At 44.6% G+C, this 14110-nt stretch overlaps 1 pseudogene; it reads right to left on the bottom strand.

Annotated features, from left to right (window-relative positions):
* Positions 1–3519: 3519 nt before the first annotated feature.
* LOC144094948 (uncharacterized) lies at positions 3520–4907 on the bottom strand (annotated as a pseudogene).
* Between the last annotated feature and the right edge of the window lie 9203 nt (positions 4908–14110).

Here is a 14110-nt window from a genome sequence, read left to right as displayed (position 1 = left end):
GCGAAGTCAGCAATCACATGAGGCAATCAACGCGAGGAACAAACTCAAAAGATAGCGCGGGGCGCCCTTTTCTAAGACCCATGGTTAATCAGGTGTTTTCCAAGAACCGTATCTCTAAATCAAGTAATGTGGTATAGGGTTGGCTGATGCATGCGCTAATTTTTTTACTGTATGAAAAACGCTTCCATAATCTCTCTGGTATGCTGGTCGCGGTGCCGTTACAGTACCTCGGTTCTCTCAAATATCGCCTGACAGTTCTTTTCATTTGCGCACTGAGTGCAATGTTTAGATACATCTGACGAGGCATTTTTCGCGTTCTTTTTGGCGGACATTCAAGTATCGCCCCGTTTGTTCGATGTACGCCTTTTGGCAAGTGAAAGGAATCTGGTACACCACTGAACGCACACAATCCACTAATCTTGATCTGTGCAGCACCGAACACGTAAAGGGGTGCATTTTTTTCTTCCATTCTTGGACATCTGTCCCTGTCATCGGACCTAGGGGTTGAAGGTCTAGGGGTGATGAAGAAACCACATCAACACTAAAACGACGAGCAATATTCCATTCCTCAGATTGTGCGCCATGTGATTCACGTAGGGCATGGCCACGGCTTTCTTTTTGGCTAGTTTTTTCACCTCCATGCATGGGTCGGCGACCCCTGAAATTGGCAATTAGTTTTCGGTCAACAAACAGTTAGTTGGGTCAACAAACCACGTTCCAAGAAAGCAATATAAAACTTTTGCTCAGGGCACTCGAAACTGGTAAAAATGGCATAACCCTCTCCTGCCTAAGGTCTGCTCTAGAAAAATCTTGTGTGCACTCGATTGCAGATGGTGTTTCTTTGCAGCTGCAACGACTGACCACGGCAGGGTTCCCACTCTCAGTTATAACACGTACATGCGAAAAACTAATTGCCAACTTCAGGGGTCTCCGAACCACGAACGGAGGTGAAAAAACGGGAGCCAAAAAGAAAGCAGTGGCCATTTCCTACGTGCATCGGATGGCGCACAATCTGAGGAATGTTGCTCGTCGTTTTAGTGTAGATGTGGTTTATTCAGCACCCCTAAAGCATCAACAGCTGGGTCCGATGAGAAGGAATAAAATGAAAGGAAGAAATGCCCCCCTTTACGTGTTCGGTGCAGGACAGATGAAGATTAGTAGATTGTGTGCGTTCGGAGGTGTACCAGATTCTTTTAACTTGCCAAAAGGCGTAGATCGGATAAACAGGGCGATGCATGAATATTCGCCTAAAAGAACACGAAAAAGCATTGTCAGGTGTATCAAAACATCGCGATCAGTGCGCAGATTAAAATAACTGTAATGCGATATTTGAGAGAACCAATATACTTTACCGGTACCGCGACCAGCGATCCAGAGAGGTTATGAAAGCATATTTCATAAAGAAAAAAATTAGCGCATGCATCAGCCAACCTTCTATCACATTATTTGATGCGGAGATACAATTCTTGGACAACACCAGATTTGCCATGGGTAATAGGAAACGGCGCCCCGCGCTATCTTTTGCGTTTCTTCCTCGTGTTTATTGCCTCATGTGATTGCTGACCTCGCAGTTTCTTCGGCCGCTGTTATATATGTTCTTTCCACCTGAATAAAACTTTTGTTGTGAGACAGCGCTTGAGCTGTGCACCTCTATTTCGTCCGTCGTCTCTGTTCGCGCTGTATTTTGTATTTTCTTTCGAAATGACAACCACTTACCCCATTTTTGCCTCCATGGCGTCGTCGCATTTACAGATTCCATGCAAACCATTTTAGGGAATGCGCTCAGCTTATTCAGTGTCTGTGTAGTAGTGTATACTTATTTAAACTGCTGCTCAAAATTTATTTAATAGAGCCATAAACTCTCTGGCAGACGGAAAAGGACCAGCTCATCCTTGTTCATCGTCCAAAAGTGAACAGAGGTAGGCATCGTATGCCCCAAACATGGCATTTCAGCTTGGCATTGGCAGGATGAAGTAGTGTACCACCTCACACCCCATTGATGCTAGGAGTGCATCAGAGCTTTTACAGCTTTCATACACACCACTTTTGAAAATGTGCTAAGGTTATTCAATCTGTGAGTAGCAAAGAGGTATTTGTAATTCGACCGCTCTTTAAGAGTTGTTTATGAGGGCCACAGAATTCTGGCAGTGGACCAAAATCGGAATTTAACTACCCGCCTAATGCATGAATCAGTATGTCTTACAGCTAACTAAAGGTGTGATCCTTCCAAGTGCATTACAAAACTTTGTTCTGCAGTTCATCACGCTGCCGTACACAATAGAATCACAGGAAATACATTCGCTCAGCAACATCTCAAAGTAAGCAAGTTGATTGCCTTCACCCTTCTTTCGCAACTTAGTATATGCCTATGTATTTCAGCCATGCGGTAAAAAACAAATGGATGCACACGCCATTTAGCATAGCAGTTGTAAAACAATTCATTGACTTGCTTAGATTTATCTACAGAGTCCTTCCGGTGTACGCTTGGTAGACAGTCTGGATCCTGCTCAAATCTGAACGCCTGTTGGTCCGCGGGTGCAAGCACCACTCCTATCACGCATGCCTCAACTGCTCCTCTGCCAGTGATAGGGAATGTAATTGCAGGCACAATAAATCGAAGCTTTTCCTGATAACAGTGTCTCGAGGTGACTGCAGAACGCAGAGGAGCAGGACCCTGCTGGGAAAACAGCATCCCAATCCGCAAACTGGGAATACGCGCTCTCTAGCCGGCAGGTTCTGCCGATAGAAAAATCTGTGTGATCTGGCTAAACCAGTCTCTGTTCTGCATAAGATGTTGGTTTTCCTGGTTTCCAAGGTGAGTACTGAACAAAGAATATGTCTCAGCATGACCATACAATCTTTGGTCGTGTGGACAGGAAACTGGAAAACAGCAGCCGGTTGCACCTGCTAGAAACTCGTAAAAGTGTATGCCGAGATAATGTTAATGTCGGGCTCTGATCAAGCATAAAGGGAAGCAACGCAACATGCTACCTGTAAGACAGCTCGAACCTTCAAATACGCTAGAATTTGTCGCCCTTACCTTGGTGAAGGCAGGGGTCATTGGTGCTGGGAAAGCATTTATGCTGGCTTTTGATGCACCAGAGAAAAAACGACAGAGCTTGCTGCTTACCATTTGGTTCAAAGGCCTTTAGACGTACACTGAAAATAAAATCTGCGTTTTATATTGCTCCAAAATGCTCAACAGATGTCATTCATGCGGACGGAAGTGTGTTACAGAATGTTGGAGGTGCTTTCATGTGTCAAAGTGTGTCGTGGCCGTTCTGCGCCTTAGTTGCTTATTCACCACTGCCTTGCTGCGTCATAGCCTGGCATTCGTCCGCACTTTTTTGACATGTAGGGTGTCGAGCCATTCCAAGACGCTATGTCGGCCTCCTCTGATGCAGCAGCAAGAGAAGCAACACATGGTACGGCTCGTCAGACAGTTCAGACTTCCAAACACGTTGGAACTTGGAGTCGCCACCTTGGTTCGGTCGAGATAACATGAACTCGAGGCTAGCCTCACTGGGGACCCTGGCTGAAGTGGGTCCTCCTTGCTTCCATGAGCTCCTGAATAGAACGCCTTGTGAAGGTGGAGGTCATTGGTGCTTAGAAAGCGCTTGTGCGGGCTTCCGATGCATCAGAGGGGGATCGCCAGAGCTTGCTGCTGGTGATAACTTCTTTCACAAGCTTTTCGACATACGCTGGATATGTAGTCTTCATCTGAGCTCATTCCGGAAGGCTCCACTCAAGTTGTTCATTCGGGATGCAGCATAATATTTGCTGTAAGTGATATGTGTCTTGATGGGACACACTGTGTGATGGCTTTTTCGCTCTTTGGTGGCCTTCACCATTCAGCGTGAATTGCCTTACTTGGTCAAACCTGGGAGCGGTCCACGTTTTCATTGAAATGAAGGATAGCAAGTCGCGTCCTGTAAGTTGATATTTCATAAGGTGGCAATTGTGCCTAATGAACCGCAGTACATGGACATGGTTAGGTGCTGACTCTTGAAATAAATGAGCTGCCTCAAGGCACAGGACAGAACGAAAATATATTCCTTGCAAGCATCCCTGCTGAGGAAAATGACGCCGAATTTGGTGCGAAGTCAGTCAGGACACTGTGGAATGCCTCCTGACCAAATGTTTGTCCATTGGGCGACACCTGTGCAATATCCTTGAGGAGGCGCTTGTCCCCGGTGGTCTGCTTGAAGTGATTGTATGCCTGAGAATCTTGAGGAAACGGCATGCTTTAAAACAGTTCTTTAGGCAAGGGCAACAAAAACTTACCAGGGTCCAACCACATTCCCTCCGGCATGTCGTCGTGGAGAAACCTTGTATACAGTCCGTCATGTTCAGAGTGCTTGTTGATGACTTCATTTTGCATGCACTGCCAGATGTCGACGACCAGCTTTGGATCGCCCCCCCCCCTCCCCCCGGCCCAGGCTGTTCAATACATGTGGTTGGTAGCTGCCTGAATCCACATCTCCTTCTCCTGGCATCCAGCCCGCTTTTATGCCTTAGCCAGCTTTTTCTTGACACCTCGAATTTAAAAAGATATATCAGTGAAGCACGCGCCACATTCTGCGCAAGCAAGTAGGTTTTCAATCTGGCTATCAAATTTCTTTTAGATATGTGCCAAATGTCGGAGTAGCGGTTGATTTTGGGTTCATGGGCCTGCATATACTTTTGTGTGGCAGGGTGGAGGGTCAGTAGTGAGAGACTGCATCTAGATGCCTGTGTCGTGCATTGTCTTGAGATAACAATATGACAATAAATAGAGTATCTACCATGTTAACCTTTCTGGCATGATGCTGCTAGTTACAAACATATGCATCTATACACATGCATATTTCCTTGAAGAATTCCAGCTGCTTGATTAGGCCTTCCTTCTCCGTGTTCACGCTGGCCATTACCTGCTTCGACTGCATGAAGACGGTTTTTAAGCATTACATTACTGTATTTACGCACAGCTTACCAACGACTTACCCAAATATAGATCACTGAATATACTGCAACAGTTTTCCATCTACGGACCTCCCCTAGCTGGACCTGGACCGAGTGAAGCATTTTGTTCATATGATGAACATACGTGGTGTATGTCAGGAACTTAGCAGAAAACCCAGGGGAGTCAAACCGTCCGTCATCAGTGACATCAACCTCTTTATTTATTTATTATTTATTTATTGCAGAGGTACTGCCAGCCTTCGCAGAAGGCCTTTGGCAGGAGTGAGCATACATGGTGAATAAAGTACAAAAAAGCGCTACAAGATATGATAATAATAACAGTGGTGTCATCCGCCTGCTTGAGCAGATTAACACCGAGAAGAAAAGAAAAAAAGAAAAAAAGAAAAGAAAGAAAAAACTAATCGATGAGTCCAGCTTGTTCTTGTACGCAGATCTGTTCAAGTGTTATTTAATTCCTTGACTAGCCCAGAATGGGGTAAAATAACAATTTAGTTTTATTGTCCGCTACTTTAGCGGTGGTGACTAGAACAAAACAACCACAAAAAATGACAACAGAAATGTGTTCTTTTAATCTGAACCTCATTTCTGCCTTTTGGGCTCCCTAGAATTGAATTTGTTTAAAACACCGCTGCTTTGTTCATGAAAACTAGCAATCTGTTCATGCTGGGGTAAAATATCTCAGTATGTTTGGTTTGTTGAACACCTTTTCTGCCGCAGGAAACAGGAGGGCATTCTGATATGTGTAGAAGGTCTGGTCACTTGGGACCCGCACATTCATGCGACGCAGCATCCTCAGCGTGGAAGCTACATTTGCTCCTGAAAAGAGCAAGTGGCTGGACAGCAGAAGGTTTCCTGCTGCCCATTCAGTGATGACAGGCTGGCTGTTCCACGTCCGGACATGATCCAGGGGCAGATATTGATGACATTGATGAGGCTGCCCTTGGTAGTAATGGTTTTTCGCAGGGCCTCGAGCACTATGGGCATGTCTGGAAGAACTCCCTCAGACAGCTCTCGAACACCAAGAACTGCCGTTATTCTTCTGGGATGGGTGGTGTACTCTTTGTGCCTGGCTCACTGGAATCAGAACAGTGCCACCTGTCAGGCCCAAACCCGATGCACGTGTGAAGAGCCCACCTTTCGATGTCGTCATGGTGGGTTGGAGAGTAGCTGGAGTTAGAGTCTGGCCTGTGACCCTGTGGGAATGTGCAGCCAAGTGGTTCACTGCTGCATAAGGCCAGAACGAAGGATGGAAGCAGCATGGGTGCCTCTGTGACACAGGCGGGAGAAGCCGTAGCTGCTGCCACTGCAGGGAAGCAAATATGTATCTAAACAAAACGGGCGAAATACAATAAGGACTTACCGACGGCTTCGGATCCAGTGCTGTGCTCGACAGAACCACTGTTTTGGTGCGGACAACTGCTGGGTGTAAGTTGAAGGCCCTGCCTCGGAAGGATCTGCTTGAAGGTATCCGCTCTTAAAAACGGTTGTAAAAATGCAGATCGACCACTTTACTTTCTAAATCATTTCGGTTTAGAAAGCTGGGGGTGGTGAAACATAGCATTTCCGGTTTGCTGAGCGTTTCATCGCTTCGCAATATATCGATTTCAGTACGTCGTGAGTTTCTACAACGAGCATGGCCTCGGCAATCACTGTGCAAAATTGGTGCGCACCTAGCGCAGCACGGCCCCTCCGTTCGTGCACAGTGGGTGCCCGGCCACTGCGTAATTGCGACCAACGAGCAAGCTGATGAACTCACGACCGCCGCACACCAGCTGCTTCCGAGCGACCCGCCTCCCGCACTGGAGGACATGCGAGCGGTTGTCTACGATCGCCTGCGACAGCAGCATCACCCCGAACCCCGAATTGCACGAGGGGAGCGCATCAACAGCGTCAGTGGCCGCTCCCAGACACGGCCGCAGTGCGCGATGATCAGCCGTTACAAACTAAACTTGATGGCGCCATCGCTGGGATAGCGCCCTGCTTTGCTTCACCGTCAGAATAGACGATGCGAATACCCGACTTAGGGCGATCGACTTACGCAAGCACCCCAAACCAACAGCACTGCCGACGAAATGCCATACCTGTGTGAAATTTGAGCACGAACAATGCCCCGCTTTAGATGACAGAACCAGTCTAAGGCGCGTAAAACTGCCGGACAAGCTGGGTCACAATTTTCGAAGCTTATAATCAGACTGACCACACGCTTACGAACGTGAAGTACGAAACATTGTTAGTTCCTTAGCTTCCGGAAATCATGAACATTCAGGTGATGATACAGCCACGTAACATTTAGAACAATCTATATTTTCAGCCTGACGCATGTTCGAGTCAGCGACTCTACTGAACAATGCGAACGTTCGCGCCGTGCCAACAAAAGAAAGTTCATTCAAGAAATACTTACCAGGACTCTTTGGCCTTTCGGGACTTGTTGCTCGGTTCTGTCGACGGCGGGAAGTCGAAGCGTGGACAGAGCGTTCCACCGCAAGCGGGACTCATTCAGGTTGTGCCGAAGGAAAGCGCATGCCTCAAAATCTTCAGCTCAGAAACGGGAAAACTTTGATAGCTTCTCGGTGGTGCTACAGCGCCCCGCGCGACGTAGCCACGCGCTACGTCCCGGTTCGTCCACCGGCAAGCAGAAGAATCGTAGGCGCTTTGGGTAGGTTTTTAAGTCCGATTAGGGCACGTTCTCACCGAACAAACGTCCGGCATCGCGAAAATATCACTAGCGAACCGGACGGCACTTGCTACAGAACACACAAAAAAGTGCAGATCCAAGGATGTCGCACGATAGCAAAAGTGGGAAGTGGGGCAAACACGGGACCTTCGAGGAAGGGGAACCGCGCACACCGACAAACCACAAGCAAAACAGCGAGGGCATAGAGAAACAGCACTTCCTCGGAGCCTGCAGAAGCCACCGCGCCGGGGCTCATCACTTCGGCGGCCGCAGAAGAGGAGGAACCATAGTCCGGCTGGTTCGGGCTTGTTTTTTTTTCGGTGATATATTCTATGAACCGAAAATCTTTAGAGGTTTTATAAAAATATTTCTTACAGCGTGTTCAGAAAGAGCAATAGAAATCACTTCGACTATTTTCACGGTTTTCATTTCCCTACCTCCAAGTCGCAGGCGAAAGCAAAGAGTCCACGCGTATTTTTATTTCAGTGGGCTTAATTAGCGGCCATCTTGCGGCGCAGAAACAAAGCGCCGTCTGGCGCCCTCATGGCGGAGTTTAAATGTATATGGCTGTCCCTCCCTTGCCTTTTCAGTACAAGAATCCTCTTTGTTATTTTATCTGCATTCAGAACCTTCCTATGGTTGGTGTCGATTTAAAACCCCGCGAAATTTGCGTGGCTCCAATTGGATGCCATCGTTAACTAACAAATTGAAGATATAAAGAAGAAACGAGCATTTTTGAGCGTCGCTCAAACGTCACTTTGTGCCTATATGCAGGTCCTCAATTACGGGCCTTGATGGATGAACGGGCAGAAGGTGAACAGCTCAGGTCAAGTGATAATGTTGCCGTTAAACATAGTCCTGCATTAACATTGTTTCGCTATTGGATTTGTCAAGCAAATGTTTACTACGAAAACGATAGACTATTCACGGCAAGCAAACGACTTCTCTTACTTAGCTTATCCACTCTAAATAATTAGCTTCCGCCATTCGAATAACTAGCGTCTCAATAGAGGTTGAAGATGACATCAGAACAGCGCAGTTTTTAGGCTTTTGCTACTTATTACTGGTTTACTTCGCACACTCGAAGTTATTGATATGAAAGGCATAAATTTCATTTCATAACCTGCAACTATAGACTACTTTTGCGTGGCTCACGCGATGTTCTCACTGCGACGCGGTGCACATGCGGTTTCTTCCTACTATTCGCGTTTTTCACCGTTAGGTCAGCGTTTCGAAGGTCAGCTGCTCAGCGAGCCGATGGTGGCTGTTGTTCTTTTTTGCCGTTCACAATTACTGTGTACCAGCAATGCAGGATGAATGATGTCGGGAACCAGCGTATCAAGCTTCTCACATGGGACGTAGCCTAACCCGTTTAACTGATACTAGTGTCTCCAGAACCTTTACTTTAGGCGCAATTAGAAAGCCAGCCGCTAAAATAAAGCAGCAATAGAGTTTAATTGCATTGGCACACTATTCGTTTGTGCACGGAAACAGCACGAAGGACAAGCAGGCGATTTTTTAGATACTAGTTTGCTAACTGCTTTAAGCATACCGATGGCGCTGGGAACTTTCCTGTCTAATCATCGTATATTTGCTCGAATAATGCGAGATAGTTGCACACGGGACACTGCCTCTGCCTCCATTTTTTGAAAGATGTTGGACGTTTCAACTAAGTTTAAAACTTTCTTACAGTCCTTATCGATGTGTACTCCACCCTATCCATTGACCGAATTTTTAATTTTACTCTTTTAATTAACTTTGTCTGCAGACTTCTTTGACTGCAGTTCTCTCCTGTAATCTTTGAATATAGAATACCATTGCAGCGCATTTCACACGCCCGCTAATATAACTGTACTTTAATAAAGCGCCTCTCCCTCTATCCCTCCCCCCCCCCCCTCTCTCTACGCAGGAGTCAAACAATCTCGGGCTGGAGGTAAGTGTATCTTGTTTATAAAGGTTGCTGAAACAAATTTGTAGCCATGCCTCTTTCTTCTTCGCTGTCTCTTTCGTCTATTGCTGTGTTTTTCCCATGATTAGGCTGTTACCCCAAGCGTTTGCTCTTTTTTTCTATTGTCATTCTGTTTACTGGCTTGAGTTAAGCCAACTATGTGCTTTTTGATGAAATAATGCTGTGCCTGGCGCTGCAGCACTCAGACAGGGTTTAAGGCCGATCAGGTAGCCATGAGAAGCTTTTATCTTAATCCCATAAATCCCACAAAAGAATATAGAGGCGGGCAGAAGGATTTCTGCTTTAGAAATAAGCACAACCTATTCACTCAAGGTTATGTGAACTAAACGGAACTTAGTGAAACAATCCCAACCACTAATCCTTGCAAGGTTAAAGTTTCTTCGCTTGATGTGCACAAAAATACGTCATTTTAGAAAAGGTTATAATAAAAAGAAGGTCACCACGTTCAGCCGTACGCAGTAACTATTATATAATCATGCCTCTGCAAGCGAGTAGAGGGGTATTGAAGTAATCTGCTTTTTCACAAAAGTTTCAAGCATGAAGCTCTTTACGAAGGGAAATTGTAATTATGTATTCCGGAAGGAAATTGGAAAATGCATTACCGGATTACTTTACGACGAACAGTAGCGGCTATATTCTATTGTTTATATTGTAGTCGTGTTAGACTGCATTGTAGTAGTCCGAATTCTTCATTCGTTAATATACTTTTGTGCTCACCATTTTTCTTCCTCTAAGCTATAATAATAATGTGCTTTAAGCCTTATGTACTGGTTTGTATTGTGCGCAGCACTCGTGTTACTCCTGTATTCTTCATTGCTTTCGCGCTTGAAGCTAGCAACACTTAACCGTGGGAAAATAAATACGCTCACTGGCGACCTCATGGGCCAACATCACATTTAGATAAATGAAAAAGGTAAAAATTTATATGACCTGTCCTTATATATTCAGGAGTCAGCAGTACAGTAATATTCAGGACCTAGCAGTAGAAAAACCGACAATTCGAAAAACTGTTGCTGGCCTGGTTTATGATACTTTCCAGAGTACCCAACCCGAATTAAAAGAATCGACACTCTGATGAAGATATCGCTTAGCTACAATAGGGAAACTCGGAAAGTCGAGCTTATGCAGAAAACATCCGCTGAAATAAGATTACGCTTAATTCTGTGGAGCACTATTGGAGGGGGGGATTATAATGAACTTATAAATGGGCAGTCGCAAATCCGTATTAATTAACGGATCAATGGATTTCAGGAATATTCATTTCGCCAAGATGCGTTGTTTGTCTGCCCTGGGTATATTAGTGCTTGAACAGAATGTATATTCGGTTAAGAATTTGATGAGCGGGTTTCTTTTTTATGCCTTGACACGAAACCACAATGGCTTGAGAACTGGATCTGCAAACAGTTGTAAATTATCCTTCCCGAAAGCAACTCTTTAGCTTTGCCTCGCTCTCGAGGTCAAAAGTACCTGAGAGCTATCAGTAACTATTAAACGGACACTGAGAACACATGGAGGGTCATGTTTTTTTATGGCCACCTGCTTTCCCAACATAGTGACGATACATGCTTTCAAAAGAAAGCTTTTATTAGCTTGAACATATCAAAGAATAAAGTACAAGTGTAAGCACCATCGGCTATATTGGCAAAGAAAGCGACAATGCCTAGTGACAGTTTTTTTTTTCAGGCGGATTTCTGATGCCAGGGTCCATTTTCACACACTCCCAAAGCGTGATAGGCAAGTGCTTTGCAATTTTTATGTCGAGCCCTGGAATCAAATGGCGGAAAATGTTTTTTTCAGTTCAGTTATCTCAGCATTCTCATGTTTTTTTTTTCCGGTTTACGCAGAAACATAAAAATGTCTTGTAATGTGTTCGCGGCTGTAATCGCTGATTGAGGTCTTTAATCCTATGATCATGCTATTTTGCAGTAAAAGAAAAGTGGTTTTTTAATGACTATTGTTTCATTAAGGTAGGGAAAATATGATGGAATCGGTATAAAAACGACCTTTCTATAGTTTGTTAGAATTCAAAACCCAGCGTTTAGCTTCAGCCATTCTTTTAGTTACCCTTATCCACCTTAATTGAAGAAAAATGGGGGCATTAAAGAGAAAACGACAGTTTTTAAACCACTTTCAAGCATCACTATGTCCACTTTTCAGGTCCTAGAGGACGGGCCCTCATGGACGAATGGGTGGAAGGTGAGCAACCAAAACCAAGAGAGAATACAGCCGTTAAACGCATTCCCGCAATTATTATCGTAGCTTTTTTTTTACTTGTCAAGTAGATATTTACTGGCAAAGAGAATGAACTGATCGCAGGAAGCAAACGACATCAATTATTTACGGTATTCACGCAAAATGACTTGCTTTCGTCTTTAAAATAAGCAGCGCCTTTATGGGGGATGATGATAATATCAAAAGAGCACAGTTTTGAACGCTTACATATTTATATTACGGCTTGCATTAGTATTATAGAAGGTAGCGACACGGAAGGAACGTGCTGATTTTCATAACGTGCTACTGTAAGCTACATTTGCGTGGTTTACGGAATTTTATATCATTGCGACACCATGCACGTGCCGTTTCTTCCAGCTATTCGTGTTCTGCATCGTCGGCTTAGCATTTTGCACATTAGCGGCACAGCCAGCCGATGGCGCCTGTCAGCCTTATTTTTTTTTTCACCTGTGTATACCAGCAATGCGGTATGTATGATGTCGGGACCCATGTATCGTGCTTCGTGCGTAGGACGTAGCCTACCCTTCATAATTCAGATTCCAGTCACCATCTGGGACTTAGGCGTAAGTAGAACTCCTTCCGCTAAAATGAAGAACTGATCGTTTTTAATTATTGGAACACTTTTCGTTCACGCACCGAAACAGCGCAAACACAAACACGCGATTTCTTAGGTGCTAGCTTATTAATCTGCTTGAAGAATACCTGCGGCGCTAGGCAACTCGCTGTCTGCTCTTCGTACTTTTGTATAAATGTTGTCTGAGATAGCTGTACGCAGGACACTGCTTATGCCGTCGCCCTTCGGGAGGATAGCGGACATTTATGTACGTTTGAAGGCAGGCTCCTTATAGTCCGCTTTCATACATACTCTCACCAATGCAATTACCGCATGTATAAATTTTCAGCTTTAATCAACTTCTTGTGCACACTGCCTTTAGTTTATAAAACCCTCTACAAAATAGAAAACCATTCCAGCTCATTTCACACGCCAACTAAAATCTCTATTTTGCGAAAAAGCCCATCCCTCTCTCTCTTTTTATCTACGCCGCTGCTGAGCAATCTCGGGCTGAAGGTAAGTGTAACTTGCATAGAACGGTGACAGAAGTGATCCACATATGAATTTGTAAATGTTTTCTATCTCATTGTTTATTTCGGAAAAGTTTGTATAACTGTATTTGTTGCCCATGTGTAAACTGTTATTTTTAGCTGATGGGCTTTACGTTTCGTTTTGTAGTTCATTTCTGTTTGCTGGCTTAAGTTTATGCCAAATATACGTTTTAGGTGCTAGTGCTCTGCCTGCCGCTACTGCCCTAATAAAGCGTTTAAAGGACAATGAACATCAAATTTTTGCTTATTTGTTCTTTTTCTCAAACGGTGCCTTATAACATTATATACATGGAGCATCGCGTGATATTTGCCTACGACCGCTAAATAACGTTCAATTCTTCTTCGCGCTCTTTCGGCTTCATGAAGTGAAGAATGGCTGTAACTTGAAGTTGAACTCTAGTTGACGTGAGGCGCATAAAGACGCCAATAAAACAGCCGATGCGTGATTTGTTGTAATTCTAGCTCTTGAAGCAGGTTGGTTTATGTGCAGTACTGTCTTAAAACTATGTATAAACGTTCATATTGTAGTTTTTTCTTTGCCGCACGTCACTTAATGTTGAACCGCACGTCAAAGCAATCGTTTTGTTGATGAAACCAATACTGGATGAAAGAAGAGATTGTATTATAGATTATTTAGATGTCGCAGTCGAATACCACGCGGTGATCCATGTACTCCAGTGGCTAATGCCTAATTTTAAAGCAGAAAATATGCAATAAAATGAAGTGACCGTAAACATGCAATGAACTGTTTTCTTAATTCCCCATAAATTGAATACGTATGTTAAATAAAGGTAACAGACTTCACTACCTGGGAATTCAATTTGGGCACTAAAGTTATTTACGATGTAGCAGTATAAAGGCTTGAACTCGAGAAGCAGCTTCGGGCTTTGGTGATGGTGATTTGAAGGTGATCCAACTCGCGCATTTATTGATTCGACTCGCGTCCGCTGGTCCTTAAGAGTAACGGAGTGGATTCCAAGTGAAAGCAAGCGTAGCAGAGGGTGGGAGGGGGTGAGGTGAGTGGATGAGATTATGAAGAGATATGGGAGAGTCCTTTGCCTTGCAGTGGGTGTAGTCAGGCTGATGGTGATGATGATGTGTGATAGAGGTATTTCTTAGCTGCAATAGGAAGGTGAAAGCAAATCAAGTTTCTGTAGAAAACGTCAGCT

This window comes from Amblyomma americanum, chromosome 6 (genome assembly GCF_052857255.1).
Source record: "Amblyomma americanum isolate KBUSLIRL-KWMA chromosome 6, ASM5285725v1, whole genome shotgun sequence".
Taxonomy (NCBI): domain Eukaryota; kingdom Metazoa; phylum Arthropoda; class Arachnida; order Ixodida; family Ixodidae; genus Amblyomma; species Amblyomma americanum.
The sequence above is the reverse complement of the archived record's forward strand: the minus strand, read 5'-3'. Positions and strand labels throughout refer to the sequence as shown.